We start from the raw sequence: 14,232 nt of genomic DNA, 5'->3' as shown, positions 1-14,232 counted from the left end.
TTTCAACAGTTGTAAGAAATGTGTGATCATTGAAAAAAAAAAAAAGAAATGTGTGATCATAAAATACAAGAGGGTATGAACTCTTGGTTGGAAAAGTTTGATAGCAAAACAAAGGCAAAAGCTAAAACAGCAGCTGTTGGGCCAAGGAAGGAAAAGTACATTTTGCTGTTACTGGACCCAGATAACTACTGGTAGGTAGCAGAGTGAAGGTGGTTAGAAAGGGAAATGGGTGGGAATCTGTAAATCTCTGTGGGTTCAAAACAGAAAAATGGACTTTGGGGCATTACTGGGGTAGAACACTGATGTGGTCTGAGTTTAGTGAGCAGGGACTTGGAAGCCCTAGTGAGTGCATTGATGAAATGGCTTGGAACTGTCACCATGTATTCTGCCTAAGAAATTCAGCTTTTTACTCAACACTCAGTAAATATGAGCACCAAGTGATATGGTAATGGAGGGAGTAGAGGAGGGGTCACATAATCCCTAATCATTGTTAAAAGAAGAATAAAAATCTTGGAGCACCTGGTGGCTCAGTGGTTAAGCATCTGCCTTTGGCTCAGGTCATGATCCTGGGGTCCTGGGATTGAGTCCATCAGGCTCTCTGCAGGGAGCCTGCTTCTTCCTCAGCCTGTGTCTCTCATGAATAAATAAATCAGATCTTTTTTTTTTTTTTTAAAGAAAAATCTGTTATAAAAAAATGGACTTAAGATAAAATTAAACATATCTAATATTTAGAAACACAACCATTATTCATTAAAAGCATGAAAAGAATACAAGTATGATGTTTTAGTTACTCTAAAAATTGTAAAGTTTGAAATGTGCCTCAAAATTCCTACCTGTTGGGATGCCTGGGTGGCTCAGTGGTTGATCATCTGCCTTTGGCTCAGGGTGTGATCCCAGGGTCCTGGGATCGAGTCCCACATCAGGCTCCCTGCTTGGAGTCTCCTTCTCCCTCTGCCAGTGTCTCTGCCTCTCTCTCTGTCTTTCATGAATAAATAAATAAATAAAATCTTAAAAAAAAATTCCTACCTGTCAAACTAACTTCTCATTTTCATTGAGTTCTCTCTTTTAAGTATTAGGATGAAATATAAGCTGGGCAGAAATTATCCTGACCGGATTATCCTCCCTCCATAGTCCTTCACGCAGCCCTCAGTTTCCCCCTCACCTTTGCTTTTGACTGTGATGGGGCCTGTTGGTTTTTCATGTGACATTGCTACGAGGTGGCATCTCTGGTTACTCTGTAGGACTGCCATGCAGTAGGGCATTTAAGAACACTCTGGAGTCCCAACTACTTGAGTTCAAATCTTGGTAATCTTGGGGGGTGCCTGGGTGGCTCAGTCAATTAAGCATCTGCCTTTGGCTCAGGTCACGATCTCGATATCTCAGGGTCCTGGGATGGAGCCCTGCATCTAGCGGGCTTCCTGCTCAGTGGGGAGTCTGCTTCTCCCCCTCCCTCTTCCTCTCCCTGCTAGGTCTTGCTCTTGCTCAAATAAATAAAATCTTAAAAAAAATAATTTTGGTAATCTTGTACACTTAGCTTCTCTGAGCATCATTTCCTCATCTGTAATCTGTAAAAGGGGATAGTAAGAATAAAAACCATTGCCAGGGATTTGGAGAGTTTCAGATACATAAGTAAGCCCTCAATAAACATCAATTATTTCTTCTTTGAGATAAAATATTTCTTTTTTTTAATATATTTTTTTTAATTTTTATTTATTTATGATAGTCACAGAGAGAGAAAGAGAGGCAGAGACACAGGCAGAGAGAAGCAGGCTCCATGTACCGGGAGCCCGACGTGGGAATCGATCCTGGGTCTCCAGGATCGTGCCCTAGGCCAAAGGCAGGCGCCAAACCGCTGCGCCACCCAGGGATCCCGAGATAAAATATTTCTAACATGTTTTCGCTAGTTTTTAGTTTTTCATAAAACTGACAAATCAAGTTATTTGCCTCTGGATAATGGAGAGTTGTTAGTGGGTCTTGTGCCTTAAACAAAATGGCAAAGAGATAAGAGGGAAGATGGAAGGATAAAGGGATTCTGTGAAGACAAAGTCAGTTCTGGAGAAGTGTACCCCCAACAGGCTCTGCTAGGATTGATGAGTTCTTTGTGTTCTGTTGACACATCTAATGGTTTTGACACAGATAAGTTTTCTAGTTTTAAAGTTTAGATATTTATATGAAACCTTTAATTGTTGATAGTGCCAGGAAACAAAACAGTGTTGATGAAGACAAATCTTCTAAGGAGGAATCAGACCTGTAGTTCGGCATGTAATTAACCTTTCCAATACCTTTGCTGGGGCAAGTATGACTTCTTGAAAAAGGGGTAGAAAAGTGAAATTTCCTATTTTCTATAACTGTAATGCATTCTCCTAGGAATCCTTTTGCGATCACTCTGCTATAATTTAGTGTAAGTGGCACTCTTTAGAAAACTGAAACAAGCTCTACTTTGCAAGCAAGTAGCAATCATAGGAATAAATTCTTTTCTCTTTGAAAATAGAGTGAAATCACTTCCAATCTGATCTTTGCAACCCAATGCCTGCTGATAATGTGAGCATAAACACATTAAGCACCAAAGAGGAATGGCATCTGGATGCTAAGAGGGGATCAGAATAGCCAGAATAAACACAAGCTGCCATCAGGAAGCTGAATTCCATCATATCACATCATGTTCAAGCATAATTCAGGGTAGTCATATACTGATGTGAGTAAAATCAGTTTTTGTTTTCAGTTTTCACATTTTAGGCACCCCCCCACCACCACCACCTCTGCCCTTGACTGGTTATAATATATAAATCAAGCCACAGCTGACAGTGATTTGCTTTCTTTATCTGGGAAAAGGCCTTTGACTCTGGGTCTGACTTGGCTTCACTGCGCTGATCTTCATCACAAGTACTTTCTATAATTCCTGCAACAACATTAACTCCAGTTGTTGTGTTTCTTCCCCTACAAGTACATATCACAATAGCTCTTTCATTACATGATCACAAATTATATGCAGTCACTCTTATATGCTTCATGAAAGCAGTAAATTTAAAGAAAAGATACTATTTAAAACTTGAGAACAGAGGCCACAGTTTGTCTTATTTACAGTTTGGCTTAAAGATTGGTATTAAGTTAAGATCATACCACATGTGGTAATCCTGCAAAGTGCTACATATTTTTATTTATAGTTAAGGGACTAAAGCAAAATCCCCTTTTCAGTATGTTATCTTGCATTATTTACTCAGTGATGAATGATATTGCCTCGCAGGTATGAGTTTTACAATGAAAGACCCTATTGTAGCATATATTTTTATGGGAGGTGGTGCAGACTGTTAGAATTAGGGTTCCAGAGGGAATTTAAACTCTGAATATCCTAGTACTTGTTCGGTTAAAACATAGCTTAATGTTGTTTTAACACTGCATTTTTACTCATAGGAGAACAAAAATAAAAAGAAATGAGCAAAAGTTAAAATGCTAGAACCCAAATAAAGTGACTGAAGGCAAATTGGCGTATCCTAAACTCAAAGATCAAAACTGTAACAGAGATAAAGGTGATTATCTGATTCATTTATTTCTACTGTTAAAAAATAACTCCAACTTTACCAGTTTATTACTGTTTCAAGCACCGGTGAACCATTTCTATCAAATTGGTGAGATATGAAAATGAGCTGAAAGAAAAGTTCTGAGGGGCCAGTTTAATAATTAATCAAACCTTTGGGTGGAAAACCTACTGATACGTCAATTTGTCCACAATTCATGAGAATTTCTACTGAGTAGGGAAAGATATTTTGGAGGGGGTGTTAACCTTTTAGAATATGTATTTGTTTTGAAATAGAATTAAAAATTTAAAGTAAATAAGCTTTACTAAAAATAACCAATTTTTAATAAAGTAGAAATTAGTTCATGCCCTTCTCTTTCAGAAATTTGGATAATTTAAGCAGAAATGGGCTGCTGTTCTGTTAAGTACAAAGATAGGGACTTTGTAGCAAATTATTTTAAAATAAATAATATTTTAGGACTAATGTATTTGAGGCAGATGTGCTCCCCCAAATTCATTTAGCACTTAAAAGATATCATTTCATTATTTTCTGGGCCTCCATTATTTCTGATGAGAAATTAAGTGTTGTTCTGATGAGAGGCCAGCTGTCATCTGTGTCTTTTCCCTCCTGCTTGTAATGTCATTTTGTACTGGCTACTCTCAAGACTTTTTTCTTATTTTTGGTTTTTAGCAGTTTGACTATGTCGCATCTAGGTGTGGTTTCCTTTGCACTTATCTTGCTTGGGTTTGTTCTCAGATTCTTAAATCTTTAGATTTATATCTCTCACCAAATTTGGAAAATTTGAAACTATCCTAAAAATAAATGGTTTCTTTTGCAGTACTTTTAGATTTACCAAAACATTTGCAGTTAGTATAGAGTTCTCATATACGTATGACTCAGGTTTCCTTATGTTACCATGTCACATAATCATGGTACATTTGTTACATTATAGAAATAAATTGGCACAATGCTACTAATAACAATTTTTCCACTAGTTCCTTTTTTCCCTCTTTTAGGATCCGATCCACAATACCACATTATGTTTTATCATACCCCGAAGTCTCCTTCAATCCGTAACAGTTTTTCAGATTTTACTTGCTTTTCATTGCCTTGACAATTTTGAAGAGTACTGGCCAAATATTTTTTACAATGTCCTTCAATGTGGGTTTGTCAGACGTTTTCTTTTCTTTTTCTTTTTTTTAAAAGATTTTATTTATTTATTCATGAGAGACAGAGAGAGAGAGAGAGAGAGAGAAAGAGAGAGGCAGAGACACAGGCAGAGGGAGAAGCAGGCTCCATGCAGGGAGCCTGATGTGGGGCTCGATCCTGGGACTCCAGGATCATGCCCTCAGCTGGAGGCAGGCGCTAAACTGCTGAGCCACTCAGGGATCCCCTGTCAGACGTTTTCTAAAGCTAGACTGAGGGTGTGGATTTGGGGAAGAATACTACAGAGGTAAAATGCCCTTCTTATTGATCGAATCATATCAAGGGATAATGATACCAATATGACTTATCACTGGTGATACTAGCCTTGATAATGTGGTTAAGTTTATGTCTGCCAAATTCCACTAATCTAAACTTAGTATTTTTTCTCTTCCATTCTCTATTCTTTGGAAGCAAGGCACTAAGTACAGCTCATACTCAAAGGGAAGGAAATTAAGCTCTACCGATACCTTTTGGAAGAGGTGCTATCTACTTCTATTATTTGGAATCTTCTTTAAGGATGGTGTACCCTCCCTCCCCATTTATCAATCATTTGTTTTTATCAGAATAGGTATAGATATTTATTTTATTCTTTGGGTTCTGATTCAGTGGCATCATTATCTTCCTGCTCAGATTGTTCCCACTTTGACCATTGGAAGCTCTTGCAGTTAGTTCTTGTGCCCTTTTTACATGCCCAACCCCCAAACCCCCCCCCCCTTTTTTTTTTAAACTTTCTTCCTCTTTGGGCCTATATGATGCTCTAGGTTTGTCTTGCATTTTTTCCTGCCACACTCCTAGAATCAGCCCTTTCTCCAAGGAGGCCTGGTTCGTTTCATTGGAAAATGATATTTAGGAACCATAATCTGGGTGCTGATTGCTCTCACTGTTATTAGTTTTTAACAATTTTTTTTTTCTGCAGCATTCTTATTCATCTGTCCTTAGACTTAAATTCTACATAAGTTAAGCCTTTGTCCCAGAGGTCCTGTGGCTCTGTTCATTGATGCAGATTTTTTCCTCTGTGTTCTTCAGATTGTATAACTGCTATATAAATATTTTCAAGATCACTTTTTCTTCTATAATTTCTAGTTTGCTATTAAACTTAAGTGAATTTTTAATTTCAGATATAGTATTTTTCAGTTCTTAGAATTTCCTTTATTATTATTTCTTTTTACCAATTTCTGTTTCTCTGCTGAGTTTTCATTATTAGTTCATTCATTACAGCATTTATGTCCTTAATTATAATACTAATAGCTGCTTTAAAGTCCTTGTTTACTAATTCTATATTTGGGTTCTTTGAAGTCAGATTCCACTGATTGCCTTTTTTAAAGTATGGATCATATTTTTTTGTTTCTCTTTATATCTAATAATTTTGGATTTTATCTTGGGCATTGTAATTGCTACTTTAATAGAAACTGGATTTATATTCCTCTAGAGAGTATGAAAATCTTGTATTAGCAGGCAGTTAACTTGGGTGAATTCCATCTTCCATCTTTGCCTTCCCTGCACTGGGCAGCAACAGATACCTGAGTTCAGTACATTTAGTCATACTGGGACTATCTGGTCTGCCTCTAACATGCAGCATTCAGGGGTTTGTTAGGAAATTGGGCAGTATATGCAGAATATGGGGCTCATACCTTTTCTAAGGTTTCCTTTCTTTACCCTCCTGGTGCTTAGTCAGTTCTAAACTCCAGTTACTGATGTTTTAGCCAGTAAGGTGGCTGGTTTTTGTCTGAATTGTAGCTGCGTTTTGTCCACCAGGGCATGCCCTCTGATGAAGAGCCATGACACAGGAAACTCCGTGCCATTCCTTTCTCCAAAGTGTCAGCTTTTTGTTCACTCTCATGTGCCTTTAGATTTTTGTTGTTGCCTAGAATTTATAAGTGCTGCCAGTAGGAGGATTGGTCTGATATAAGCTACTCTGCTCTAACTAGAAATGGTATTCTCATTCATTTAAGACGAGTAATATTAATTAAATGATCAAACAAAAATGTAAAACTATTGTACTATCAAGAAGTACACAGTGCTATGAGATCTAATAATAGAAATCACTGAGGTCAGTAAAGGTTTCCTTGAGGTCATGGTCAGGGAGAGAGAGAGAGTTAATAAAGAGGATAGAAGAGAATTCCACATATATTTTGAATGAGTAAGTAATATGGTACAGCTTTCTCTGCATTTTGGCTGCTTTCTTTGCATATATTCTTATCCTCAGTCTTTATAAACCTCTCTCTAGGTGTCTGTGATGATGAAAGGGAATCTGTAGCTATAGTGCCTATAAAGTTATACAGCAAAGCATGTCCTGCATGAAAACTTCTTAGGCCAGGGGACTTGTGTGTGTGGACCATTTAATTGGTAAAGCAGAATTTGTGGGCTTCTGGTCAGTATGATTAACTGGATTACAAGGAAATCCCCCTTCCTACTTCAAGTATTTAGAAATGCTGGATAAAGTACAACACACACATATACCTATAAACACACACAAACGCACACATATATACACACGCAGATTCACAACCAAGGAGTTATCCTAGTTGACTAAAATGGAGGAGGAATGTAAAGTCAGGATGATGAATAGGAGCCTGACCTGAGAGGTTCTGACAGAGGGATGAAAATAGGCTCATTAGCTGGGAAGAGGGGAGTTGGGGTGGGGTGGTGGTGGTGGTGGTGTGGTGGTGGTGGTGGTGGTGGTGGTGGTGGTTTGAGCCCTGGGTGGGCTTTGGGGCCCTGATACCTACCAAGGAATTGGTACCTGATCATAGACCTGGTACATGTGGAGAACTGAAACGGAGTTATCTGTGTGGAGCTAGAAGCCATGAAGGCGTGACTGGAGAAAGACAGTTCCATCACACTGTTGCAGTAGAGAGGCACAGACATTTGCTGTCTCCTCAGAGTTATACATAGAACAAATTCCTCAGGCTGAAGGAGCACACTGAATCTTGAGCAAGCTAAATAAAAATAAGTCCACATTTACATACATTGAGTGAAACAATAGAACATTAAAGATCATGAAAAATTGTAAAAGCTACCAGAGGAAAAAAAACAGATACATATCAAGAAATGCAGATTAGGGACAGCCCGGGTGGCTCAGTGGTTTAGTGCCATCTTCAGCCCAGGGCCTGATCCTGGAGACCTGGGATCGAGTCCCACATCAGGCTCCCTGCATGGAGCCTGCTTCTCCCTCTGCCGTGTCTCTGCCTCTTTCTCTCTCTCTCTCTCTGTGTCTCTCATGAATAAATAAATAAAATCTTAAAAAAAAAAAAAGAAATGCAGATTAATACCAAACTTCTTATCAGCAAAAAAAGATGTCAGAATATAGTACAGTAGTGTAATCAAGGTGTTAAGTGAAAATAACTATCAGCCAGAAAATCTACTTAAGTAAAAAGGAAATCATATTTTCCCCAAATGTCCATAATTGGTATCTACCATCTCACCAGCTACTCTCCAGTACGACCTAGTCATTCCTCCATCCAGACATAAAGTTGAATTCCCTCTCTTTGAATCTGGATTAGCTAGCTATACACAATTCTTTTGAAACCAATAGAATGTGGTTGACTTTTTTTTTTTTTTTTAAGATTTTATTTAACCATTCATAGAGACACAGAGAGAGAGAGGGGCAGAGGCACAGGCAGAGGGAGAAGCAGGCTCCACACAGGGAACCTGACGTGGGACTTGATCCAGTGTTCCCAGAATCAAACCCTGGGCTGCAGACGGCGCCAAACCACTGCGCCACCGGGGCTGCCCTGTGGTTGACTTTTGAGGCTAGGTCAGAAAAGGTCATTTAGCTTTCAGCTGGTCCTTTGAGACACTTGCTGTGGGGGGCCACTTGTTGCCATTAAGCTGTCCAACTATTCTGAGGCTTTGTGAGCTACTCTGGTCATCAGAACCCCCAGATAAGCCCATCTTCTAGCTGAGTACCACTGAATGCCATAGTCCTGCATAAGAGGCAGAAAAATGGCCCAGCTGAGTATTACCCAAATTCCTGACCCATGGAATATAGTCAAATGGTTGCTGTTTGAAGCCACAAAGTTTTGAGTTAATTTTTCAGGTAGCAGTAGTTAACTGGGACAAAATTGGACCCTGACAGAAGGAATGGATTGTATGAATCAGTCATGAGAAATGAAGCTGGTAAACAAATACAAATAAGTATTGACTTTGTTTTTTCTAAGTTGGATGAGGATTGTAAAAACAATGTGGTACTAAGACACTGGCAACAATAATCTGGAAGCTGATAGAGAGTGTGGAAAAGGGGAAACCGATGACAGAACTATTTAGGATTTTTGTATTATTCAGAAGAGTACTAGAGATTGACTTTAAGTAGGCATGTTAAAGAAAAGAAATGGATTGTATAATTTATGAAACAGGGAAAAGACAACTAGAAAAATGCAAAAAAAAAAAGCAGTAAAAAAGATCAGTAGCAAAGAAAATCATGGTAGCTAGAAAACACAAAATAAATTGGCTGAGAAGAGATCAGGGGTCCTAGAACAGTAATCATGATAAACATAAATTAACTTCAGTTATTAAAAATGATAATTATATTTTTTAAAGGCAGCCAAATATTGCTTTAAAAAGATACCCAAGGCAAAATAACCCAGAGCAGTTAACAATAAAAATAAAGGGATAGAAAAGATACAGGAGGAGAAAACAAACCAAAAAAAGTAGGTGTGATAATACCAATCTCAGGCCAAATGAAATTTCTAGGTGTTTTATCCAGGAAACACTTGTACAGAGTGTACCAGGAGACATATATAAGGATGTTCATTGCAGCATGGTTTGTAATAATGGAAAATTGAAAAGAATTTAAATATTAATAGGGAAATGTATAGATAAATTGTAGAATATTCACATAGGGACAATCAGCAGTTAAAAGAGCTAGATTTATGTGTCTACATGGCTGTTTTTTAAAACCATTGAATTAAAGAAATAAAATTAAATAAGTTACAGAATAATATGTCAGTGTGACACTTCTAAATACAAAATAATACATTTGTACTTCTAAGATTCCTTCTAATTCTGAAATTGTTTTATTGAATTTCATAGTAATAAGCTATGTTCCTATGATTATATGCATTTGAGTGTCTAAGGAAGTATGCCCAGACACTCAAATGCCCAGAAACAGTATACTTTTCAGCAAGTAAGCTAGCTGTCATTAAGAGCAATCACTGTATCCTACAGAATGAACACACTTGGAATAGCAGGAAGCTATCTTCCTCTGAACAAGTAGTCTATAGAATTAAATATTTTATGACTACTCATAGTGTGCTTAGTACTATATAGTAATCATATATGCAAAATTTCTCCTTTTCCCTTGAGTTGCTTACTAGGAAAAAAGATGTGGCATAGAGAGGGACAGGTGGATCATGAGATGAAAAAAAAAATGAGAGCCAATTGAAGGAAGATGTTGGCTAAGGATAACTTTCTACTAGAACCTATGCACACCAGAATCCCTGTTCTGTAGCTAACTAGAAACTCCCAGTATGGAGTCAGTATGACTTCTGGTCAGTATGATTAATGTCAGTCAGATGTCAGATGTTAGATGTCAATTCCACAGATATTTACTGAGCACCTACTATGTAGAGGGCATTCTGCTCAGTGTGGTCATGTACAACAAAAATGATTCAGGAATCTCTACTTTATAAAAATGACCATTGGGAGATCCCTGGGTGGCTCAGCGGTTTAGCGCCTGCCTTCGGCCCGGGCGTGATTCTGGAGTCCCGAGATCGAGTCCCATGTCGGGCTCCCTGCATGGAGCCTGCTTCTCCTTCTGCCTGTGTCTCTGCCCCTCTCTCTCTGTCTCTCATGAATGAATAAATAAAATCTTTAAGAAAAAAAAAAAAAAAGATACACCTGGCTTTGTAGCTTGAAAGGAGAATGAGATCATTTTCTTTAGAAGGGACCTGGAATGGCCCTACGGAGGCTATTTTACATATTTGTAGATGTTTGCATTTCTGTTGGGGTGATTGAAAGTGGCAGGGCAGTTTATTCACTGTGCCATAACTCTGGTTAGTATTTGATCCCCCCTGCCATCCCCTGCTCCTGCCTTTCTTTTTTTTTTTTTTTTTTTGCTCCTGCCTTTCTTAAGAACAATATTGCTGTACACTAATTCTTTTGAAGCCTTTGATGGTGTTGCTGAGACAATCATTTTAGCATTTCAAATACACACCACGTAGTACAGTTATTTTAGAGGCAGCAGTGGTTAGCCACTGGAAACTAACCATTGGGCTTGATAAAGGGGGGAATTTTATATGTTATGGCTTATGACAGAGAATGGAAAAATGCTTCAGTGAGACAGGCTGGCATTTTAAATTGGAGCACAATAATAGCAAAAAGTGCTGAAGTCAACAGACTGCTTAGAAGTATGTTTATTATTTGCTGAGAGAGGCCTTACAAGGTGGCCACGTCCACGTATTTGCAACCACAGTTAGTTCAGTTGTTCCCTAAATGTGGGACTATGACCCTGATTGACGTCAGTGAGAGTTGTATACTTGCAGAGAAAGGAGATTCAAGTCATCTAAGAATCCAAGGCAAGGAGAAAATAGGTGTAATAAACAATGAGTTATAACAGACTTACACATATATTTAGGTTGGAAACCATGCGGAGGTAAACCATGATCTGAATCTTCTGGGGCTGGACTAGAAATTCTGCTTTCTCCCCGAAAGCTTTTAGAATATGAATTGAGTCTAGTCCACACAACTTGAAGGTAGAATGAGAATATAGAAGACAGTCTTAGGAGGTGACATTTGATTTATGACTTGGAGAATATGAAGGAAATGTCCACAAGAGCTGGAGGAGGAGTATTCCAAGGGAAAGAATCAGCAAGGAGAAAAGCATCAGAAATGAGTGACCTTGGCAAATTGCCTTACCTCTCTGGGCCTCATTGTCATCATTTGTAAAACTAGAGAGTTGGACTAAATAAGCCCTAAAGAATTTGTCAGCTCCAAAATGCAAAGAAAAAAGACTTAGTTAACATGGGCAACATGGTTAAATGTTTTTGTTTTTATTTTTTTCCTGGTTTACTTAAGATAAAAATGACATATTGTGTTACTTTAACAGCATAACCCTTTGATGAATATATTGCAGAGGTTTTTTTTGTTTGTTTGGTTTTTTTTTTTGAAGATGGCAGCCCTCCGGGTGTTTGACACATTAGGAATAAGATGGAAACATTGAGAGGAAGAAAATGTTGGTGAGAGAAACTTTTTTTTGGTGGTTTTTATTTTATTTTATTCTTTGGTCAAATGCAACAAGATTGCAAATTAGTGGGAGGAGATAGTGTTTGGGGGAATGCTCTTTCTTCTTTCTGGTATTTCCTGTGTTGTGAAAGGAGCTTAATTACTTTAACATTGCTGATCACTTTATTTCTTCTACCTTAAGGGAGCTGGAGTGGAAGGAAGAAATTGAGCAGGTTCTGCTCCTTTAAGCTTTTCCTTTTTGCTTTTGGGCAGCCATCTTGACCTTGGAGGGCTTTTCTCCTTACTTCTTCAGGCCCTAATTTTTGCCTGGGAAAGGTACCTTCTGCTTTGGGAGCTTGATCTGATCCAGTGTTTACTGTGACCCTGTGAATAAATCTGTTGAATTTTGGGATTCCATTTTCAAGTACCTTTGGCTCCCACACTAAATCATATTGTCCAGTTTAGCCTTCATCAGTAATAATGGTGATATTTTGATATCCCTCTGCCATATCTTCACCTTATTTTTTTGGTATGTTCACAGTGTGGATGGGCAAGAAGAGTGCTATTCATTTGGCTCTTTCAGACCCCAGAAGGTAGAATTCAAGGGGAAGGGAATTAGCTTTTGTGAGAAGGGTTATTGTTTCCTTTGAATCAGAAGGGAGAAGGCTGTAGTTGTGAAGAACTGCAGATACTTGAACCATGATGGAGTTTCATCTCAGTAAAGTAGGAGGCCAAATAATCAACTGAGAATGAGTCAGCAGGCATGGAACTGGAAAGTTAAAAGAAGAAAAGATTTAGATCTGCAGCTATGGGGAGTATCCTCTCAAGAATCCGCTGAAGAGAAGCAAACTATTGCCAGTTAGGGTGACAAGGTGATGTTAACAGGCTTGGATGTGGATGGAGCTCTAAGGCTGCCATGTTGTCTGCCACCAGTCACAAAAGTGGTGAAAACTGCTCTGTAGAATATATTTTCATCCTAAATCATATTAATTTTCACAAGTAAATGAAAGAATCTATTAGGGTTAGACAATGAATGGTTGCATATATATTGTTACACAAGCTAAATGGTTCTTCAGACATGGTTTACACACCTTTGTCTTGGTGGATTCAGCTTTTCCTCTTGTCTGTGTGTGTGTATGTGTATGTGTATATTCAGGTTTTTACAAAAATATTAAGTAAGGCTTTTAAATTTATTTTTATTTTTTTATTATTATTTTTAGTAAGGTTTTTTAAAAGAGCCCAGTCAACAAAAGACTACATGTTAGCAGCCCCAAACACCAGCAGAATGATGTTTGAATATCCATTTTGTTTTATTATGTAGATATACCCAGTAGCTTTATTGAAGGTTATTATTTCTTGCATGACAAGTTCAGTTGCTTTCATGTGGAAAAGAAAATACTCTGCCTTCTTACCTCCTTGCCCATTGAGTCTTCTAGAACCAAGGGGAATGCCAGCTTCTTTATAAAGTAATCTCAAAATATTCTTTGCATCCTAGATTTCTCTCAATTCCTGTTACTTTTAAATTTAAACTGTATATCCTTACATGCAGTTTGGTGAAGGATAGGGAGTAAGACGGATTTCAGGAGGTGATTGCACTTGAACTCGGTGTGGAGAGAGAATAGAATTTGGCACGTGGCTATGGGTGCACTCCAGTCTTGGTCCAAAGAACACGGAGACCTCATGTCAGAGCATTTTTAGGGAGCAGAGTGTTGAGCAGGCCTTTTGGCTGGAGGACAGAGATGCAAAGGGAGTCTGGTCTCCATGACTGGGAAAGTAGTGTGAATACAGATTAGAGAAGGCTGCAGGAAGCCAGATTTTTTCCCCCTTAGGGTAGGTAAGATTTTCCTGAGGAAACAGGCTGTGGAGATGTAGAAAGTGAAAATTCAATAGATTTGATTCATGGAATGAGATTCTAGAAGGAAGGGAAATAAGAGTCTAGTAGACAGGCAGATAAAATCTGAGGGGAGGGGAGGAGGAGTTAAACAATAAAAAGAGCGGGCTCAGGTTTACTTGAAAGCAGGTGATATTGTTTTGTAGTTGGTATAAGAATACCTCCTGATATTCAGAAATACAAAAATTATTTTAAATATATCTACTCTGTCAGAGTTGTTATGCCCCCCCTTTTCATTTTTGGTAAAAGAATGAAAAATAAAGAACAGCATATGCTAAAAGAAATCAGGTAAACAACAGGGACTGAAATAATTTCAAATAAGTTTTCTTTTAGCTGGATTGCTATTATAAAATAAGAATACATTTTGATTCAGAACTTTTATGAAGAACTTGGGCATTTTATTACAACATCTGTTCCTACATTTTAATTTCTCTTTTTCCTTTTATAGATATTTGCATA

General features: G+C 38.1%; 1 protein-coding gene across 48 annotated transcripts in view; it reads left to right on the top strand.

Moving 5' to 3' along the window:
- AOPEP (aminopeptidase O (putative)) overlaps positions 1 to 14,232 on the top strand; it is a 332,941-nt gene that overhangs the window by 27,935 nt on the left and 290,774 nt on the right. The window lies entirely within an intron of this gene.

Source organism: Canis lupus, chromosome 1 (assembly GCF_048164855.1).
Source record: "Canis lupus baileyi chromosome 1, mCanLup2.hap1, whole genome shotgun sequence".
NCBI classification, from domain to species: Eukaryota; Metazoa; Chordata; class Mammalia; order Carnivora; family Canidae; genus Canis; species Canis lupus.
The sequence above is the reverse complement of the archived record's forward strand: the minus strand, read 5'-3'. Positions and strand labels throughout refer to the sequence as shown.